Here is an 18,829-nt window from a genome sequence, read left to right as displayed (position 1 = left end):
AAAGCAAACATAAAGCAGGTCATCAAATGTGTGAAACTGAGTTTCTAGTCGCTTTGCTGTGCTAGGTATGTAGCCCACAAGATAGCAGGGAAAACAAACCACTGTCTTGTTCACAGTGCTATCCCAGCCGAGGATGCATAGCATCACTGCTCATTAGTAATTGTCTTGCTGTGAATTTGTTCCCTCGGTTCCCATCTGCCTGATGTTTCCAGTTGTTGCTGCTGGAATTGCACATTTTTGGTGGAAGGAGCCAATTAATCTTTCTGAGTGTTAATGCGGTGCTCTTGCTGTACTCTGGTGAGCCCTCATTTGCCCTTCCTTGGCTGCTTCAGTGCAAATCGTGATAATGGTTATGGTGATGTGCCTGAAACAAGGAATTCCCATCTCAGGTAAGAAGAGATATTCTGAACTTGGGAGTTGGGTCTGGAGGTAGAGTTACAGCCGCTTTGCACACACAAGCATGAACCCTGTGAGACAGACTGTGTGGGTTCCTGATGCTCCTTCCAGCCCTGGTTTCTATGGTATATATGTGGTGGCATCTGACACCCTTACGGTCGTCCAGGATAGAGTTTCTATATTTCAAACTAAGTCAAAACAGCTTTTTGACATTTAAAAATATCTCCCAGGATGGAAATAACAACATTTTTGTGGTGGGATCATTTTAGGAGGCAGTTATTTTTCTCTCCTAAATTTGGAGCCCCTCACCCTTATTTTGTTCCTTGGGCTGATATTTTCAAAACGACCAAAAGATTCAAACAAAGACTCTTGGATCTGAAAGTAAACCGAGGATGATCTGAACATCCAGGCTCATGATGAGGCTTTGGAAATTTCTTTGTGTGATCTCTGGATAGAAAATCAGATTAGTTATTCAGCACAAGCCTGGCACACACCTGGAAAGGAAACAAAACTGAAGTGACTTTAAGCTCCGCCTGGTTTTTGCCCCATCCAAACATGATATGCGAGGCTGCTGCTCTGCTCTGCCAGCAGAGAAAACAAATGGATGGTCAGAGAGAAAAATTTCCAATGCATTATGGCAAATTGAAAAAAATGCATCGAAACAGGAGGCTCCATGTCAAGAGCATCAATTCCCTTCACTCCCCATTTGGCTTGGGACAGCCTTTGACAGAAAGCATCGCATTGAAGTGAATTACAAGCAGGGAATGGAGGTGATGCATAAGGGTAGAGCAGGGAAAGAGTGCAAATGATGTTGGATCCTCACCACTAACCAATGCGTCTTGCTGCTAGGATACAGTGGAGATGGATGGGAGAAGGCTGGAAGAAGTCATCTACTTGAGGAGGTTGCTTAACAGACAAAGAGCTAAAGCAAAGCGACAATATACAGGCATAAAAGTGAAATATAATCAGATTCTCATCAGCTTTTTCTGGACAATAAATCTGGTCTGTGTTCTGGTATAAACCTGATACCCACTGCTTTACATCTCATTCTCTCAGCTTCATTTTCAGAGGTCACACTTTCCAGCAATGCATTTTAGAGCGGCAACTGAGCTACTTGGGGACTTGGATGCTGTAGTGTTTTACTGAATTAAACAATAGACGTTGCTTTAAGGAGAGTCAAGGAGACTTCAGAGTGTGCAAGATCTTTATTTATTGTTTGTTTGGGAGATCCACACACACAAGGCATGAGACCTGGTAGGGCTTGTATAAGACAAGAAAAGGAGTCCAGCTCCAGGACACAGAGCTGAGTTGGTTTGCCCAGCCATCCATGGGGATTCTGTAGGACAGCCAAGAATTTAATCCTGAGTTTCAAACCTCAGATGAATATTTCACGAACAAGCACATTTTTCTTCTGTTTTTTGCTTGCAGGTGGCCAGAACTTCACCAACCTGATCTTGACTTCAGACCGATGTAAATCAGAAGCTGTGGCCAGCAGATGAACCCTAGAGAGAGGAGAAAAGCAATGTGATGGGTCTTGTCAAATTCTTCATGCATCAAGATGTAAGTCAAGACAGGGGGACATGGACATTTTAAAAGAGCATGCTTTCCAGGTGCATTTCTTTTTATCAGTCCTGACTTGCATGACAACGCAGGATGGGTTTTTTTAATGATTTTTAATGAGGGTAGATCTAGTTACACCAGAGTCTAACCTCCTATTCTAGTTGGTTTCAACTGCCTTTGGCAATTCACTGGTACAAAAGGAAATATTGATCAGGAGATCTGTCATAGCACTGTATCTTCCCATGTTTAATACAGTGGTGAAATCAAGAAGGGAATTCTGACTATTGAATTTCAGAAAGGGAAATTTTCTCAGCTATTCCAGCAGACTCTCTTTTTCCAAACCATAGAAAGTACTATCAAATCATAAATGTAATATCAAAGCAGCCATGTTGTTTGATTGATTCTCTCCACGGCCTTTCCCATGCTCCCACACCATAGTCAGTGTTTGAGCTCTTTTAGCTTAGAAGATGCTTGCAGCATGGAGGTGTGATGTGCACTCCCAGCTGTGCTGTCTGCCCATCTGGACCTTGGCACGCTGCTCTCTAGCCAGCAAAGTGCTCCAGGACAGCCCCATTTTTCAGATTTCCATCAGCATCAGTATTCAAGGGCTGAGTGTTGACTTTTTGATGGTCTGACGTTCAAACTGTAACATTTTAATTTCATCTTGGAGCAGCCTGGCTCGTCACTATCCTAAGATGACTAAATGTAGGTATTTGCCTGTTGAGCTCTGGCAGAGTGCTCCATGAGCACGCTCGTGCCAGGAAAGCTCCTCTATCCTTGAAGCAGTTAGCTGGCTCTGTAAGTATCCTGCCAATGAGGACTGGAAAGGCTGCGGTATTTATCTTGCTGATTTGTGGGCATTTCATTTTTCAGTTGGGGGCCTTTGGTCCCATCTACGCCATTGACAAAGCTAAGTACCTGGTGAAAGACTTTCTCAGCTGAGTCTCTCCTGGATCTCTCAGGGTAAGTCTTAAAAATTGCTGCATGTGTGAGTCATACAATCTCCCAGTATTATACAGATCCCCAAACCAAAGACGAAATAGAAAAGCCTCCTCAGACTTCAAGACAAGCTCTGCCTTAGTCTGTGTTGTGGTTTAACCCCCGCTGGCAACTAAACACCATGCAGCCGCTTCCCCCTCCCCTCTCCCAGTGGGGTGGGGAGGAGAAAAAAAAAAGTAAAACTCGTGGGTTGAGATAAGAACAGTTTAATAACTAAAGTAAAATAAAATACACTACTAACTAATAATAATAATAATATTATAATAATTGTAATGAAAAGGAATATAACAAAATGAAAGCAATAACACCCAAGAAAAGACAAGTGATGCACAATGCAATTGCTCACCACCAGCTGACTGACGCCTGAGCAGCAATCCAGCCCTCCCAGCCAGCTCCCCCCTGTTTATATACTGGGCATGACATTCTATGGTATGGAATACCCCTTTGGCTAGTTCGGGTCAGCTGCCCCGGCTATGCTCCCTCCCAGCTTCTTGCCCACCTGCTTGCTGGCAGAGCATGGGAAACTGAAAAGTCCTTAACTTGGGGTAAGCGCTATTTAGCAACAACTAACATCAGTGTGTTATCATCAGCATTATTCTCACACGAAATCCAAAACACAGCATTGTACCAGCTACTAAGAAGAAAGTTAACTCTCTCCCAGCTGAAACGAGGACAGTCTGGAAGGGACTAAAGGCTCTGGGTGATCCTTCTAGGGTACCATACAACAGGTTAAGGGGGAAAAGAAACCCACCTCAGCCTTGTTTGGAAAATAAGGTGATGTAGTGGGTTGACCCTGGCTGGATGCCAGGTGCCCACCAAAGCCGCTCTATCACTCCCACTCCTCAGCTGGACAGGGAAGAGAAAATATAACAAAAGGCTCGTGGGTCGAGATAAGGACAGAGAGAAATCACTCACCAGTTACCATCACGGGCAAAAGAGACTCGACTTGCGGAAAAAATTAATTTATTACTAGTCAAATTAGAGCAGGATAATGAGAAATAAAACCAAATCTTAAAAACACCTTCCCCCCACCCCTGCTTTCTTCTCGGGCTCAACTTTACTCCCAATTTTCTCTACCTTCTCCCCCCCAGTGGCACAGGGGGATGGGGAATGGGGGTTGCGGTCAGTTCATCACACATTGTCTCTGCTGCTCCTTCCTCCTCAGGGGGAGGACTCCTCACACTCTTCCCTTGCTCCAGCGTGGGGTCCCTCCCACAGGAGACAGTCCTCCATGAACTTCTCCAACGTGAGTCCTTCCCACGGGCTACAGTTCTTCATGAACTGCTCCAGCATGGGTCCCTTCCAAAGGGTCACAAGTCCTGCCAGCAAACCTACTCCAGCGTGGGCTCCTCTCTCCACGGGTCCACAGCGTGGGCTTCCCACGGGGTCACAGCCTCCTTCGGACACATCCACCTGCTCCAGTGTGGGGCCCTCCACGGGCTGCAGGTGGATATCTGCTCCATCGTTAACCTCCATGGGCTGCAGGGGGACAGCCTGCCTCACCATGGTCTTCACCACGGGCTGCAGGGGAATCTCTGCTCTGGTGCCTGGAGCATCTCCTCCCCCTCCTTCTTCACTGACCTTGGTGTCTGCAGAGTTGTTTCTCTCACATCTTCTCACTCTTCTCTTCTGACTGCGGTTTCTGTTGCACAGGGCTTTTTTCCCCCTTCTTAAATATGGTATCACAGAGGCACTACCACTGTCGCTGATGGGCTTGGCCTTTGCCAGCGGCAGGTCCGACTGGGAGCTGGCTGGCATTGGCTCTATCAGACATAGGGGAAGCTTCTAGCAGCTTCTCACAGAAGCCACCCCTGTAGCCCCACCACTACCAAAACCTTGCCACACAAACCAATACAGGTGAATAAGGATTTATAGGTGTTTCTGTTTTATTTGTAAACCAAGCAGTGGATGGTATCTGCATTGAGGGAGCTGGACAGCATGAGGTGTCTAAGCTGGGGTGAGAATTAAGCCCAGAGTTTTGAGGAGTTGCATCCTTTGTGTCAGGCCAAATCCTGCAGCACTAGAACATGGCCAGGTCTTACCAGGTCGGGTTTACCGGCAGAGGTGACTTTGTGCAGCTGGATATACCAATACCCTGCTTCTGAGCCTTTTTAGAGAAGCAGTGACTCAGGTAGAGCTCTACCATTTGCTTGTGCCTGTGAAATACAGAGGTACAGGTGGACTTTTCCCTAGAGACTAAGAGAAAACTGCATCTTGTGCGAGCTTAATTTCCCTTTCACTCTTTTGGAAAGCTCAGACTGGATCTTTAGTCCTGCTCTGCAGGACTTGGCAGCGGGGAATCACCTGCCTTACATTTGAAAGAAAAGGAAAAAATAATTGTTAGTCATCCTTATCTGTTATCGACAATATCTTCTTGTAGAAGACATGATTAGTGATAGACAAGGCTAAAAAATATTCTGAGTCCGAAAATGGAAAAAGGCAATCAAGAAAATTATGGTGGGAAATAAACTTTTGCCTGGCAAAGTCTCCCTGTTCTGGAAGGTCAGTAGATAAGAGATGTTGCAGGTAACGTGAGAAGATCACTTATGGCACACTTCTTATCTGAGCTAAATAAATTTAGCTCCTGATAGTGTTTTCACTGCAAGCCTCTTCTATGGCAGCAGTGCATGTAAAGGCTGCCTCTCCTAGATCAGCCCTTGGGACACCCCATTGTCTTAAGCAGGACTGAAAAGCGTAAACTAGTCATCTCTCTTGGGTTATCCCAGGCTGGGGAGACATACAAATGAGCAAAAGGGTAGAAACCTTCAGTAAGAAAAGCTTCCTGGAGATGACTGAGGTCCATTAAAGTCCTGTTGAGGTGAAAACCTTTTCTATGCTCAGCACAACGTGAGGAATGAGAAGAAGAAGTGATGTCCAAGCTCAAAGGAACAGCTGGTTCTTGGTTCCTTTCACGGCAGCCCCGTTCCCCTTCAAGCGGACCTCACTGCTGCTGTGTCTCCACCTTTCCAAAGCTGTTATCGAGTCCATCCCACAACCAGACAGAAGCCCTCAGTCCTCTGCAAAGGATATTTTCCTTCTCATAGAAGAACCACAGCACAGCCAGCTTCAAGTGCTGAGTACCTAAACCAAACGATTGCATTAAAAGCCCTCTCGGGGCTCGCTTCGCAGCTCAGTACTGTTGTCCTTAGCTGAGGTGGCCAGACTGTCAGAGGTGCTGGGCGTATGCACCAGGGAGTCTTTTTCATTGAAAGCTGTTGCATCCTGAGTATCTGTCTCGCTGTGCAAAGATTTCATTGCCATTATTTTAATTGGGTGCCTTGGAGGCAAATTAGTTCACAGGCTGATTAAATTTATGAGTAATAATTATTTCATTAAGGTATACTGTACAATTAAGTACCTATCTTATTATATACCTTTTTCCTTTTAATCATGTCACTTAGTGTAGTATCTACAGAATTACCCACAACAGTTTTGTTTAGGAATGATCAGAGGCAAGCTGAAAAATAAAGCTAGAGAATACTGTAATCCACCTGTTCCTAGAATTACACTTATTAATTTGCAATACTAATTACATGTACAGGTGTCGTGCAACCTAGGTTACATGGCGTATGCTGCCTTAGGAACTGAAGTATTGCAGTTCTTTCTTGGTTTACATCTTTTTCTTCCTAAGGAAGAGGCACATTAAGAGGACTTTAAAATGTACACTTCATTTTGGACTTACATGGATGGAGCACCTCTGTGCTAACAGTAATCAAGATAACACCTGATATTTTCACACAGGTCTTGGCAGTTTTTCAAGAAGGTGTAGAAGAGAAGAGAGCCAATGTGTCCCCTCTTGGTGGGTGAGTGCTCTTGCATCGCTAGGATGGCTCTGCAGCTGCCTCAGATGATTTGCAGGTAAGGAAGCTGCTGGGTTATAACCAGCACCTCTCTAGAAATCAGCTGCTGCTTGGCTTTGGTGATGCCTCCTCTACAGATAAATCGGTGCCTCGTGCTGCAGAACTAGTGCATTTGGCTCGGTCCATTGAAAGTCACCTCACTTCTCTGGTGCACTTTGCTGGCAAAGAGATTCACTGGGGACCAGGCTGTACTCCTATTCCTTCTGGTCAGTGGCATCTTCCTGTTGGAGGCAGCCTCGTGGGTCAGCCACAGAGACAAATTCTGAAGCACTGAGAACTCAAACAGCATTGAAAAAATGCAGGTTTGCCTCCCTGCTCTCTACCCAGTTGTGCAGTATTAGTGTGCATCAGAGAAAGAAAGCATGATGGGCACCTCAGGAAAGTGCCACTTCGTGATGACTAAGTGTGCATCTTTCCTCAGCAGGTCTGGGAGAGAGTCTCCTCCTTCACACAATGGCTACTGCCTCTTCTGCCAGAAATGGAGCATATTCATTCCTCTTTTAATGTGCAGTACCACTCTGAGCTATTTAAAGCCTTTTTGCCAGAAACAAAGCCCAGGGAGAGCAAAGTACAGAGAGATACTGAGGTGCACCTAAAGGCAGACTATGGCTGGTGAACAAGTTCTGCAGATGTGAGAAGAGGTCTGCTGGCACAAGCAGATCACTTCAGCAAGCCCCTGGGAAAAACATGAAGCTCCTTCTCCACTGTTAAAAAAAAAACAGAGTGAAATTAAGCATATTGTAAAAGTTAAAGTTGTTGTTGGGACAACTAGCTGAAAGAACAGGAGCATTTCTGATTTGGGGAGTAGTATAAAGAAATCCACATTGTTAGCCTGTTTTCAGCCAAAATGCCAACACAGGAAGGAGGAGTGCATTTTGCCCCACACTAACACATCCTTGTTTCTTAAATGGTATTCTTTATGAATCCTCACTTTCAGTCTAACATCTGTAAGTATATCAGATACTGCCCTATTTGTGACTGTGCAGACTGCAGCCTTAACAGTTTGCACTCTCTTTATGTAATGCTCAGCTGGAGAGGATATTTCTTGAGTTTTCCAGTGAAATTATCAGTTCTAAAAAGCACTTTTCCTTAGTTCAAATAAGTTAAATAAGTTTTTATTTAAAATAAGCTTGGAGCACCTTGAGGATCTTCTCAGATGAGCTGTATCTTACAATGGTCCTACACATTTAAAATAGCTGCATTTTCTTTTCCTCCCATGCATCTGGACATATTTCAGACTTCTGTAATCCCTTTCTGGATGCTGACAAGGCAGTAATGCAACAGGAGTGATCACCCTGCAGTGCCACAGGGTGTTATCTGTGCTGCCTCGAGGAAAGAGGTTCCTCTGACAGCATTTCTGTCTTTCCTCTTCCAAGGGGTTGGTGCTGGTGGTGGCGCAGACTGACAACAACTGAGCCACAGAGGGGGCATATGTGGCCTTGGGGGTTTGCAGCAGTGAACGAAACCGGGTAGTTTCTCCAATCAAAGTATATTTATCTGGCAAAGACCATCCCAACCAATGTGATGGAGCAAGTGTTAACAGCTCATCCTCTCAAAGCATCCTTAAGGTAAATATCAAGGGCAGGAAACATCTTGTAGACAGAGAGCAGAAGCAGCTGAGGTTTCCCCACACTACAGAGCTTCACCACCGTCAAACCTCTGCTTAGGGCATGTGACACGTGTGCCAGGAGGCAGGCACAGAGACTCCGTCTCAGCCTGGGGTCAACTCGGGTACCAGCAGCTCGTTAGCCCCACGCCGCGTCTGTCCCCACCAGCCCTGCCTGCTGGCTCCTGCCAGCCCAGGGGTTCTGCAGGGCTGTGCCTCCTCACGCAGTTCCAGCAGCATCTTCCTCAGCTCTGTTAATGCACCTCGGGAACCTGCTTGAGCTGTGCCAGGAGAGAAGCAAATGAGGCCACCTCTACCCTCAGGGTCTGCGCCGGCTTGGGAGGGGCAGGATTGCTCCAGGGTTTGTAAATGGCCCAAAAACCAGACTGCTGGGGGAAAACCAGTTTTCTGATTCAATTCATGTGATTGGAGCTAGAAGCGGGATGTTCTGAACATGGTCAGGTGCTGTTCTGGCAGTTCCCAAATTTGCTGCTGACCCAGGCATCACTTCCCCTGGCTCAAGGCTGCAGCTGGAGCAAGGCAGGGACAGCAACATGCACTGTTCCCGTCCGAGCTCCTGGAAAGGCAACCACATTGCCTCTGGGTTCCCTGGCAGAAAATAATACCTTTACGTGAAAAGATCTGCCACAGCCTCCCTAACTATGGCACGAGGGGAAAAAAAAAGATATTAACGGGCGAGGTCTGAGAGTGGTGTTTTCCCTGTATAAATTGCTTTCTTCTGAGTCATTCCAGTAAAATAAATGGAGAAGGTCAGAGAGTGAGCAGCTTCTCAATGCACAGACATGGCTGGAACTTGCTTTTTGGGTTTATTTTAGAAATGAACTCTGAAAAATGGAGTCAAGTGAAGTGGGAATAATAGCGGGAGACTTGGGAAGAGGCTCTTTATTGAGTTATTTTGTTCTCACTTGCAAAGCCTTGCTAATATTAATGAAAGACAGTTGTAACTTGGCTGTTCCTTTGTATGACTAAGAGCAGTGTTTTATACAATACAATCTGAAACATTAAAGCAAGCCATTAGCGAACAGTTTATCCAAGACTAAGAAAAAAAAAATAGAAATTAAATAGGAACATGCAATGTGTCTTTTAGCAAGTCCTGAAACAGATCTTACAGGCCACAGTGCAGATATTTCAAATGTGTCAAGAGTAGACTGACATTTCTTTAAGTCAAAAGAAAAAAGAAATGTCTATTGCGGGAATCGAGCTGCAACACTCGCCTCTTCATCACCCTGATGTACAGCAGAAGGCTGAGGCTTATTTACTGGAAGCTTGAACTGAAATTGGTAACCTGTGTGTACCTTATTGATGCTTTGCCTCTCCCGCAGGAGTGAGAACGCCAAATTTCTCAACAACACCCACTGCTCTGTGCATTACTGAACTGAAAGTTAAGAGGAGCCTAAACCAGACCTCCTCCTACAGCACGCTATTAAACTGATAAATAATGTCAATAGCAATCCTTGGAAAAAATCTTTATAGGTAGTCCTCTGCCTGTTTGTACCAGACCTAGATTAATACACAGCTCCAACCATTCATCACTGATGGTGAACATCTTGATGTAGTCTCATTTTTGGTGTATTATGGCAGACGTCATTCATGCAGCCATGCAGAGAACATATTCACCAATCCTGGGCTATTAGTATCCAAATTAGTGTACAGACCTGCAACCCCAGCTGAAACACAGGATAGAAATAAAATCAGTTACAGTTTAATTTAGACATACTCATTTTTCCCCACCTAGAAGGTGTTTTAATAGGGAGGGTGGTGTATGTTACAGTCCTTGCCCCACGACACTCTGGGAAGTGTAAGGGTGGCTCAAAGAGACAGGGGAGGATGTATGCCCTGCGGGCTGCCAAATGGGATGGAGCAACACAACCACTAGGTCAGGAAGCTCTTCAAATGTTGGCCCCTGAGAAAAGTAAAGGCAAGGGAAGAGTCACTTAAACCTTCCCTTCCTCTGACATCTCTTCCCTACCCATGGGCTTGGGGCTCCAGCAGAGAGGAGATCTTTGGTCTGAGCTGGTGATGCTGTTCTTAGGTACACAGAGGTGTCTTGTCCTGAGAGTTAACTCCATAATTGAGATGAGAAACAATTTGGGTAATCTGTTTTGTGGAGGGTTTCTTTTATTTCTTCAGCTCCTTAGGACGCCCATATCCTCTCTTCCAGCAACAGTTTCTTTCTCCCTTGGGCAGGGCACAAGACCAAAATTAACATGATCTTGGCTGAATAATAGGGATACACTACTAAGGGCTTTTGCTTTCCTTCTCCTTTCCTCCTCTTCCTCTCTCTTTCTTTCTCTCTAAAGACTTAGGTTACCAATTTTGAAGCTGACATGTGGGTCAATTAAAATGATGGGGATCAGACAGCATCCAAACATCCCTGTTGCTAAGCCCCAGTGGTGCACCATCAATTGGGTGAAAAGAATGAACTAGCTGCTACAAACACTGCTGAGCTCCTGGCTCTCTGCAGAAACACATAAATGCCTGATATAAAAGATTGCAAAGCACATACAGTAGCCGTGCCTTTTACTTTGCCTAACAAACATCCTTTTTGCTTTTGAACCTCTGAATGCAAAGCTGTCATTTATGGATCCATGATTTCACTAGGTGCCTCAACCACAGTGTTCATAAACATCTTGCTGGGGGAGACTACTTCAATACGTGGTATCTGCAATCTCTTGGTCTGCTTTTGTACCTGCACATATCAAAGTAACCCTGAGAGAAATGTAACTTTCTTTTTTCAAAGTCATGGAAAGTGAATTGACCCAAGTTGCCTTGGGAGATGGCTCTCATCATATCGGTGCTACTAGTGTCTTGTTTAAAAAGGAGGGAAAGAGCTTTCCCAAAGCCTTTCCTCTAGTTGCAGAAGAAAAGGTGGATGGTGGAAGGGCTGATGGGAGTACATGTAGGTTCCTGTGGGAGATCAGTGCTCTCTTCTCTGGTCCCCAGCTCTGCCACCTTCTGCTTCTGGCAGATGATCCTGATGTTTCTTTGCCTCCCCTTGTAACCTGCCTCTTATTCTTGTCCTCTCAGGCTCTTGGTGGTGTCAGACTAGCACTGCTGCAGACAGGGAGGAGCACCAGGTGCTCCAGTCATGGTGACAGCCTGCAGCGTAGAAGGGCTCTGCTCCAGCAGGTGAGATACGGGCTCAGAAAGTCACAGCACTTACCCTTCCCATCCCCACGATTTCAGCCTGAACAGAACCAGGGTTGCATCATAGAAGAGATGTCAGCTATAAACAAACTTCTTTTGAAAAGTTAGAAAATATTTTAAATCAGCTTTCTCCTATCTGGAAATATAATTTCATTTGTTGTTTTCATTTACTACTGAAGTGTTTTAGACTATTGATCTTTGGTAAATGGATCTAGTTGAGGATGGCTGTGCAGTAACATCCGGCCTAACAATCCCTGGGGGGACTGAACTGAGGGGATGTCTGTCCCCAGGGCTGGAGGGATATGTTACTATCTAGAAGGTCACTTCTTGACTATGCTAGGGTCTGAGCATTTGCTGTATCAGCTTACAGAGGAGACTCGTGCGGAGCTGGGGCAGGAGGATCACTACAGCTTTTATGCTCAGGCAGCACACTGGCTAGCCCTGCTCAGACAGCAGGATGACTCGGGCATGGACCCAAAGCAGCTGCCCTGCACCTTCCCAGGAGAACGGAGAGGATAAGAGAAGAGAAGAGCCAAGTGCCAGAGAAAGGACTTGTGCATAACAGTGTCCTTTGTGCAGTCTATGGTCAGGTGAGTCGTTGCCCATAACCCTTACCTGAGCCTAAACATTTCCAGCGTATGTTGGAGCAGAACAGGCGCTGCTCAAACCCACACTCTGAGTGAGAAATTGCCAACTATTTGAGAATAGGTGGAGGAATGCAGCTGGGAACTGGATAAGCTCTTGCCGACCTGCAGCAGAGTGAGAGGAAGAGGAGTTGTGCTCCCTCCCACGGCAGGATGCCCCCAGCACACAGTGGGCTGGAAATAACGAGTGGTGGAACAAGCCAAATGCTGAACATAAGCATCATCTGAGGAGCAGTTGTGGGAGATGACCTGAGCTCTTGGCAAAAGGAATCCAACACGGCCAACCTCCAGAAAAGCAGCAGCAATGTCCCTTAAGGTAGTGGGCTTTTCAAAATGCCAGTGTTATTTTTCAGAGTGAAATGGATTAATGATGTTTAGAATTAGGTCACTGACTGCCTCAGGAACTGTACTTTAACCTTTGGTAACCCTCATTCTGGGAAGTAAGTGTCAATTAGGGCTTATTTAAAGGTGGCTGACCTTTTTAACCTGCACTGCTGTGTGGGAGATGCTCTTGATCTGCAGAGAACCTAGGGAAATGTGCTTTGTTTACCCAGAGAAAAAGATTGCAGAGAAATTATCCCTTTAGTTTTCTAAGACTCACGTGCTGATGTAAGACTGAATCCAAAGCTGGCCAAGCTCTGCTAAGCCACTAGGAAAATCAATAATTGGCATCTCCACCAGAAGATCCATAGAATCCAGTTAGGATGTGAAACAAAATTTGCCCCTTGAGTTCTCCAGCAGTTTTATTCATTGATTACACTCATTGTTTCCAGTGGGCATTTAAGCATTCATTTCTGTTACTGCTTTCAGTGGAATCTGGGCATCTGAAGCACCATTTAGGATCAAGTAAGCAGTTTAAAGACCTAAATTTAGGGGAGGACAGCTGAACATTTTGCTGAAGACTGTTACACAACCATGGACTGGAGAGAAATTTTACTGTAGACATGACTTCAGGCTGAGTCAAGAGGAAAGCTTTGAAATGGTCATGCTAATCCCCAGCTTCTCAAGTAAATCAGGTTCCAGCAAGTAGGGGCTTTGACAGATGTTCCCAGGAGAGCCTCAACAAAGGGGAATCTACATCTCAGCTGCTCCAGTGTATCACAGCTTGAACTCCCAGTCAACCTGAATTGGAACTGGGAGCTAAGCACACGGATACCTGTCGTACTCTGCCATTCCTGTTGTACATAACAGCTTCTCCAGGAAGACTGGAAAGACGTGTGGGGACAATAAGGTCTTCAGCTGGCACTATGAGTTGAGACCGAGGAATTGCATTGGACCCCCAAGAGTTCAGGTCTGATGATCTCTGCATTAAGCCTTGCATCAGAGCAGTGCAGCTGGTGGAGGATGATGTCTCCTCAGAGCTTTTGTTTACCTGCAGAGGACTGCAGCAGGGATGCTCTGGCAGACCCCATGAAACTGCTTAACTTCCTCAGTGGTTCTTGTGGCGTACAGACAACAAGACGTTGGTGTGATTCTCTGATGGCCCATGGAGCCGATCCGTTCCAACCATGGGGAAAATCAGAGGTTGATCATCGCTTTCCCCTGGAAGAGCTGCTGGCGTGGTTGGACACTGAACAGTAAGGCCCTCTGTCCCCTCTGCCAGGAGCAAGACAGTAAGTCCAAGCAAACAGTGAGGAGCAGAGGCTGATTCAAAGCTGGATATGGTCAGTGAGTGTAAGACTAGATAAGGAGTGAAAGAAAACAGTCCTTTTTGATACACAGCTCCTTTGTAACTTCATATAGAGGAAGAGTAAAAAGATACACGAAGGCTGTCTAAAGGGAAACCTGGAGCTAAGCTGTCCACAAGGTACATAGAATTAGAGATTTTGAAAGTAGAGATGCTTTTACGCCCTTCCCCAAGGCGTATGAGTGAACAGTGTACTCTGAGAAAGCAGCTGAGGTCTTTCTGTTTGGTGATGGGCTCAGAAAGGGAGGAGGATGCGGAGATTCGCAGGCAGAGTGGGTCTGTCACATACTTTACCTTTTCCTTTTGAAATAACTTGCAGGTTATAACCTTTCTCTTGTTACTGACAGATAAAAGTAGAAGAGAAGGAAAAATCTGAGAAATAGCTGAGAAGTCCGGTTGCTGCAAGAAGAGCAGAGATTGTGGTGTCCACAGAGCCGCTTTCCAGGGTCGGTTTCTCAGCTGGACTGAGACCACCACTCCTCCAGCTGTCACAGTTAAGCAAAGGTCTATTTTGTGATGTAAATCAAAAAGTTTTCAATTATCTTTCAGGAAACTGGGTTTTATCTTTGTTATATTCATGTATATGCCTGTACACATTTATTCACATGTAGATGTATGTGTCTGCACGCACACAAACACATGCACACTTCTGTTATCTATGTATAGATGTTTTTGTTTTCAAATAGATAAAATGGGCATAATCCCCAGCTGGAAAAAAAGCAGTGCAGACCTGTGAACTGTCAGGGGGAGAGACCTTTAGACCGGTTGAGAAAACGTCCCATTTCATGTCCTTTCATTTAATTTTGTTTCATTTTGTTTCATTTCCTATTAAATCTTAGTTAAGGAAACCTAAAAGAACAAACAGATTATGTTTTAAAGCTGATGCCCTCAGGATTTAAAGTACTCTGTTCAAATTGATGGCTGAGATGCACAGCCCATCTTCATTTACTAGCTAAAAAGCCATTCAATCACGTATGTATTTCTTGGAGCAAGATACCTTCTTATTTTGGAATTTGTACAGCTTCTCACATGAGGTCTAGTTTGAGTTTCTTTGCACATGGCTCACACAGACCTAAAATAACAATTATGAGAGTACGTAGTTTTGTGTTTTGTGCATTAGATTGAGGAGCCTACGCTGCTGTGATCTACAGAATCAAACATGGAGAGACGGACTTAAAATCCCTCCTGGGTGCAAATATCCATTAGTTTTGATGTAAGAAAGACCCCAAACTAGAAGTGATTCCATATTACCTGAATGCCCATCTCCCAGTTTTGTAGGACTGTAGGGTCAACACTTCAAATATTTCATACTGTTGTCTGTGGAGCTTCAGTCTTCTAAGTATGAAACTGCCTTCACTTAGACAGTGAGTGCTCACCCCACCACACAGGGAGTTACCCTGCCTTTACCAGGAGAGATCACTACTCGGATTTTTTCCCATCCTGCACTTTCACTGTAGCAGACTTCATATTTAATCCTGCTTGTCACTTCAGCACCCAATCTGGAAAAAATGGAGCTAATATGCCTTCCCAAAGCCAGAGCAGGCTTGCAAAGACAAAAGCCCTCCTGGCTCTGAAGGTGTCTCACAGTGGAGAGAGAGAGGTAGAAGAAGGGAGATCCTCAGCCCAAATCCAAGCTGGTGGCAACAGGAATGCTCATCTTGGTTCCCAAGCAGAGGAGTCAGCCATCAGGTTTAGTCTAGTCAATTCCTCTGCCTGTTTCTGGGAAATAATTCTGCAGTACTGTGCAGAATAATGCATCTTATTTATATCGTAGTTCTTACAATTCTTAGCAAAAATGATTATGCATTAAATGAACTTTTTGTACCTGCAGCTTTCACTCTGTCTTCTGAAACACATCCCTTGTCCATTGCCTAGTTACAGTCAGAAGGAATCCTTAGAGCACACCAAAGTGGAAAACATTCCCTCCCCAAGACACTAATAAGGGCTAAAGGATGTAAGATACTATCTCAGGGCTGACCTATGGGAAACATTTGCTGTAGCTGCAAGGACTGGCAGAAAGCGGCTTCTGTGGCTGGGATAACTCATGCTCGATATACAGAGACCAAAATGTCATACCACTGGCATGAAGAGATCCTCATGAATTAGGGTTGGCCAAAGTGTTCAAAAAGATGTCCACAGCTTCCCTTGCAGAGCATCCCTCAGCTGGGTGGTAATAGGGAGCTGGGGGGGAAAAGCCCTCAGTGTTTTTAATTTTTGCTTTCTAGCTATCTCATTTCAATGTTCACTTATTGCTACATGCAAAATATGAATTGTAATGTCAGTCTCTTATCCATTAGGGGTTAAATGGTGTAAGAGTCATCGTGAAATAATCACATTGGGCACTTCTAATCCAGCACGCTTTCCATGTAACAGCTGACCTCCTCACAGACCTGAAGCACAACTAAGCACGCTCAAATGATTTGAATCCCTTCACCCCGCATTTTGCATACATTCACACACCCTTAATCCAGACTGAGCTCTGGGTGAGTGCAGTGCCTGAGCTGGCTGATCTAAACCCAGCAGAGACATCTGTGATCCTTTGCCTGCCCTGTTGCCCCATCCATCTCCTGCTGCTCTGCATGCCTGCACAGTATCATGGCTTCTCAGCAGGCACAGCATTATTGTTGGTGCTGGGTATATGGTGGTGGAAATTGCGGTGATCCTTTCCACACTGGGCTCCAAGTCCTCCCTGTTGAGGGACAACTGAATGCCCTGAGGACCTTCAACTCAATGATCAGCTCAAACTGCCCCAGGAGCTGGAGAACACTGGGGTGGATGTGTGGAAGCACAGGCAGGTACGGGCGTGCAGAGCAGCCCTGCAGCTTGTCCCATCCCTCCTGGAGAGGCAGAATTGGGCTGAAAGCCAGTGTTTTGAGCGCTGCTTGCCGGGCCACAGCTTTGGTAGCATCCCTGGCCCTGCAGTGCAGCCGCCATTGCCCGTTGCAAGCACCGCAGGCATCGTGCTCCTTGCGGTGGGGGCTAGCTGCCAGACAATCTGTCACGCTACCGGTGACCGATGGGCAGGGCCTCCAGGGGTCCTGCAGGTCCCTAGGGGTCCTGGGGGTCTCCGGAGCCTGCCATGGGATGGTCGTCCCACCATGTCCCCACAGCTGGGAGCACGGCAGCTGCTGCTGCGGCCAGCACAGCCCCCCCCGGGCATCGCTGGGGGCGCGTCTCAGCCAGGGCGGGTGCCAAGGCAGCTGCCATTTCCTATAGCAGGGTGTGCAGATGGATGCCAAGGGCCATGTGGTGGTGAATGAGTACTAGAACACCACCAGGAGAGTGGTCTACGCCATCGGGGACGTCTGCTGGAGAGCCCTCCTCACCCCAGGTACCGCAGCTCTGCCGCACCCCCCGCAGCCCCTCATCCCCATGCTGTGCCGTGGCTCAGGGTCCCTATCCCTACCCACAGTGGCGATCGTGGCCAGCAGAAAGCTGGCGCACAGGTTCTTCGAGGGCAAGCTGGACTCCTGGCTGGACTACCGTGACACCCCCACCATCATCTTCAGCCACCCGCCCATCAGCACCATGGGCCTCACAAAAGGTGGGGGTGCACAGGGCGTGGGAGGTGGCAGCATGGGGGAAGAGGCTCAGGACGTGGCAGCGCAGAGCTGCTGGCTTGATGCTTGAGGAAACAATCTGATCTCTGGCAAGCAGTCAGAGCCTTGCAAACTGTGCTTTAACTCCCTCTTTTTACGGTACATCCCCTGCCTACCATGTTGTGTCTTCTGCCGCAGATGAAGCCATGGCCATGCACAGAAGGGAAAATGTGAAGATCTACAGCATGTCCTTCACCCCCTCATACCACACGGTCACCCAGAGGAAGTTTAAGTGTGTCACGAAGCTGGTGTGCACTGGCAAGGAGAAGGTGTGTGGAGGGGACCAGGGTGACAACTGGGCACTGCAGGGTGGTGGCTTGGCTCCCCCCTGCCATGGCAGCTGTCCTCTTGTCCCCACATGGTCTGCTCTGACCTGCTCAGACCGAGTCTTAGGGTGGGATCCAGCTCCCCACCACCAAGCCCAGTGTTTAGCCTGGATTTCGCCAGTGGTGGGTCCCATCCAGCCTCTTGCTTCTTCCCCAAAGGTGGTGGAATCAAGGGCTGGGCTGCAATGAAATGTTGTGGGGCTTTGCCACAGCCTTCAAGATGGGGGCCACCAAGGCCAACTTGAAAACACTATTGCTATTTACCTCACTTCTGCCGAAGAGCTGGGGATGCTGCACTGAGGCAGTGGGTGCAAGCAGCCCGTGGGACGGCAGGTGAAGAGAGGTGGTGGCGTGGTCCCTCGGTGCGGTTTGGGGGAAGGCTGCCGCTGGCAGGGCTCCTTCTCTGCCATTCCCGGCACCGGGGATGTGCGGGGAGCAGCAGAGTGGGGCAGGACGGCTGGGTGCTCGGGATACTCGTGGGTGCTGGATCATCCCAGGTGGGCTCTGTCCTCCGCTGCGGGCGCTCACGTTTTTCTGGTTGTGCAGCTCCAGGCTTTGCTGTGGTGTCTCAATCCCAGCTGGGAAAACAGCGGCAGGCAGGAAAATCCTGCCCAGCCCTCCTAACCCTATCAGCATCAGTGGAGCCAGCCCTGGGGTGCTGCTTTTTGGGGCAGGCAGAAGTGCCTGAGAGCTAAGGGGGGGTGATAGGACACCCCTGCGGGTGGCCAAGTGGCAGGGGTGGCTCCTGGGTGCCAGCGAGGCTTTGTGGGCAGTGAACACCTCAGGGCACAGTGGCACTTGTGGTGGTGATGGGATTGGGACCGGAATGGGTTTGAGATCTCTGGTTCCTGCTCGATTGTGTCCCGGCTGGAGAAAGGGAGCAAAAGGCTGTAGAGCGAAGAGGGGAGAACACGCACAGGCAGGGGCTGAGTATCTGCAGAAGCCTCCTTTTTGGAGGGAATTGGGCAGAAAAGCAGAGGTCTC

General features: G+C 47.1%; 1 pseudogene; it reads left to right on the top strand.

Annotated features, from left to right (window-relative positions):
- Positions 1–346: 346 nt before the first annotated feature.
- On the top strand, positions 347–18,145 carry LOC127016082 (glutathione reductase-like; annotated as a pseudogene).
- Positions 18,146–18,829: the final 684 nt, after the last annotated feature.

Source organism: Gymnogyps californianus, chromosome 4 (genome assembly GCF_018139145.2).
Source record: "Gymnogyps californianus isolate 813 chromosome 4, ASM1813914v2, whole genome shotgun sequence".
NCBI lineage: Eukaryota > Metazoa > Chordata > Aves > Accipitriformes > Cathartidae > Gymnogyps > Gymnogyps californianus.
This window is presented reverse-complemented; position numbering and strand designations above follow the sequence as displayed.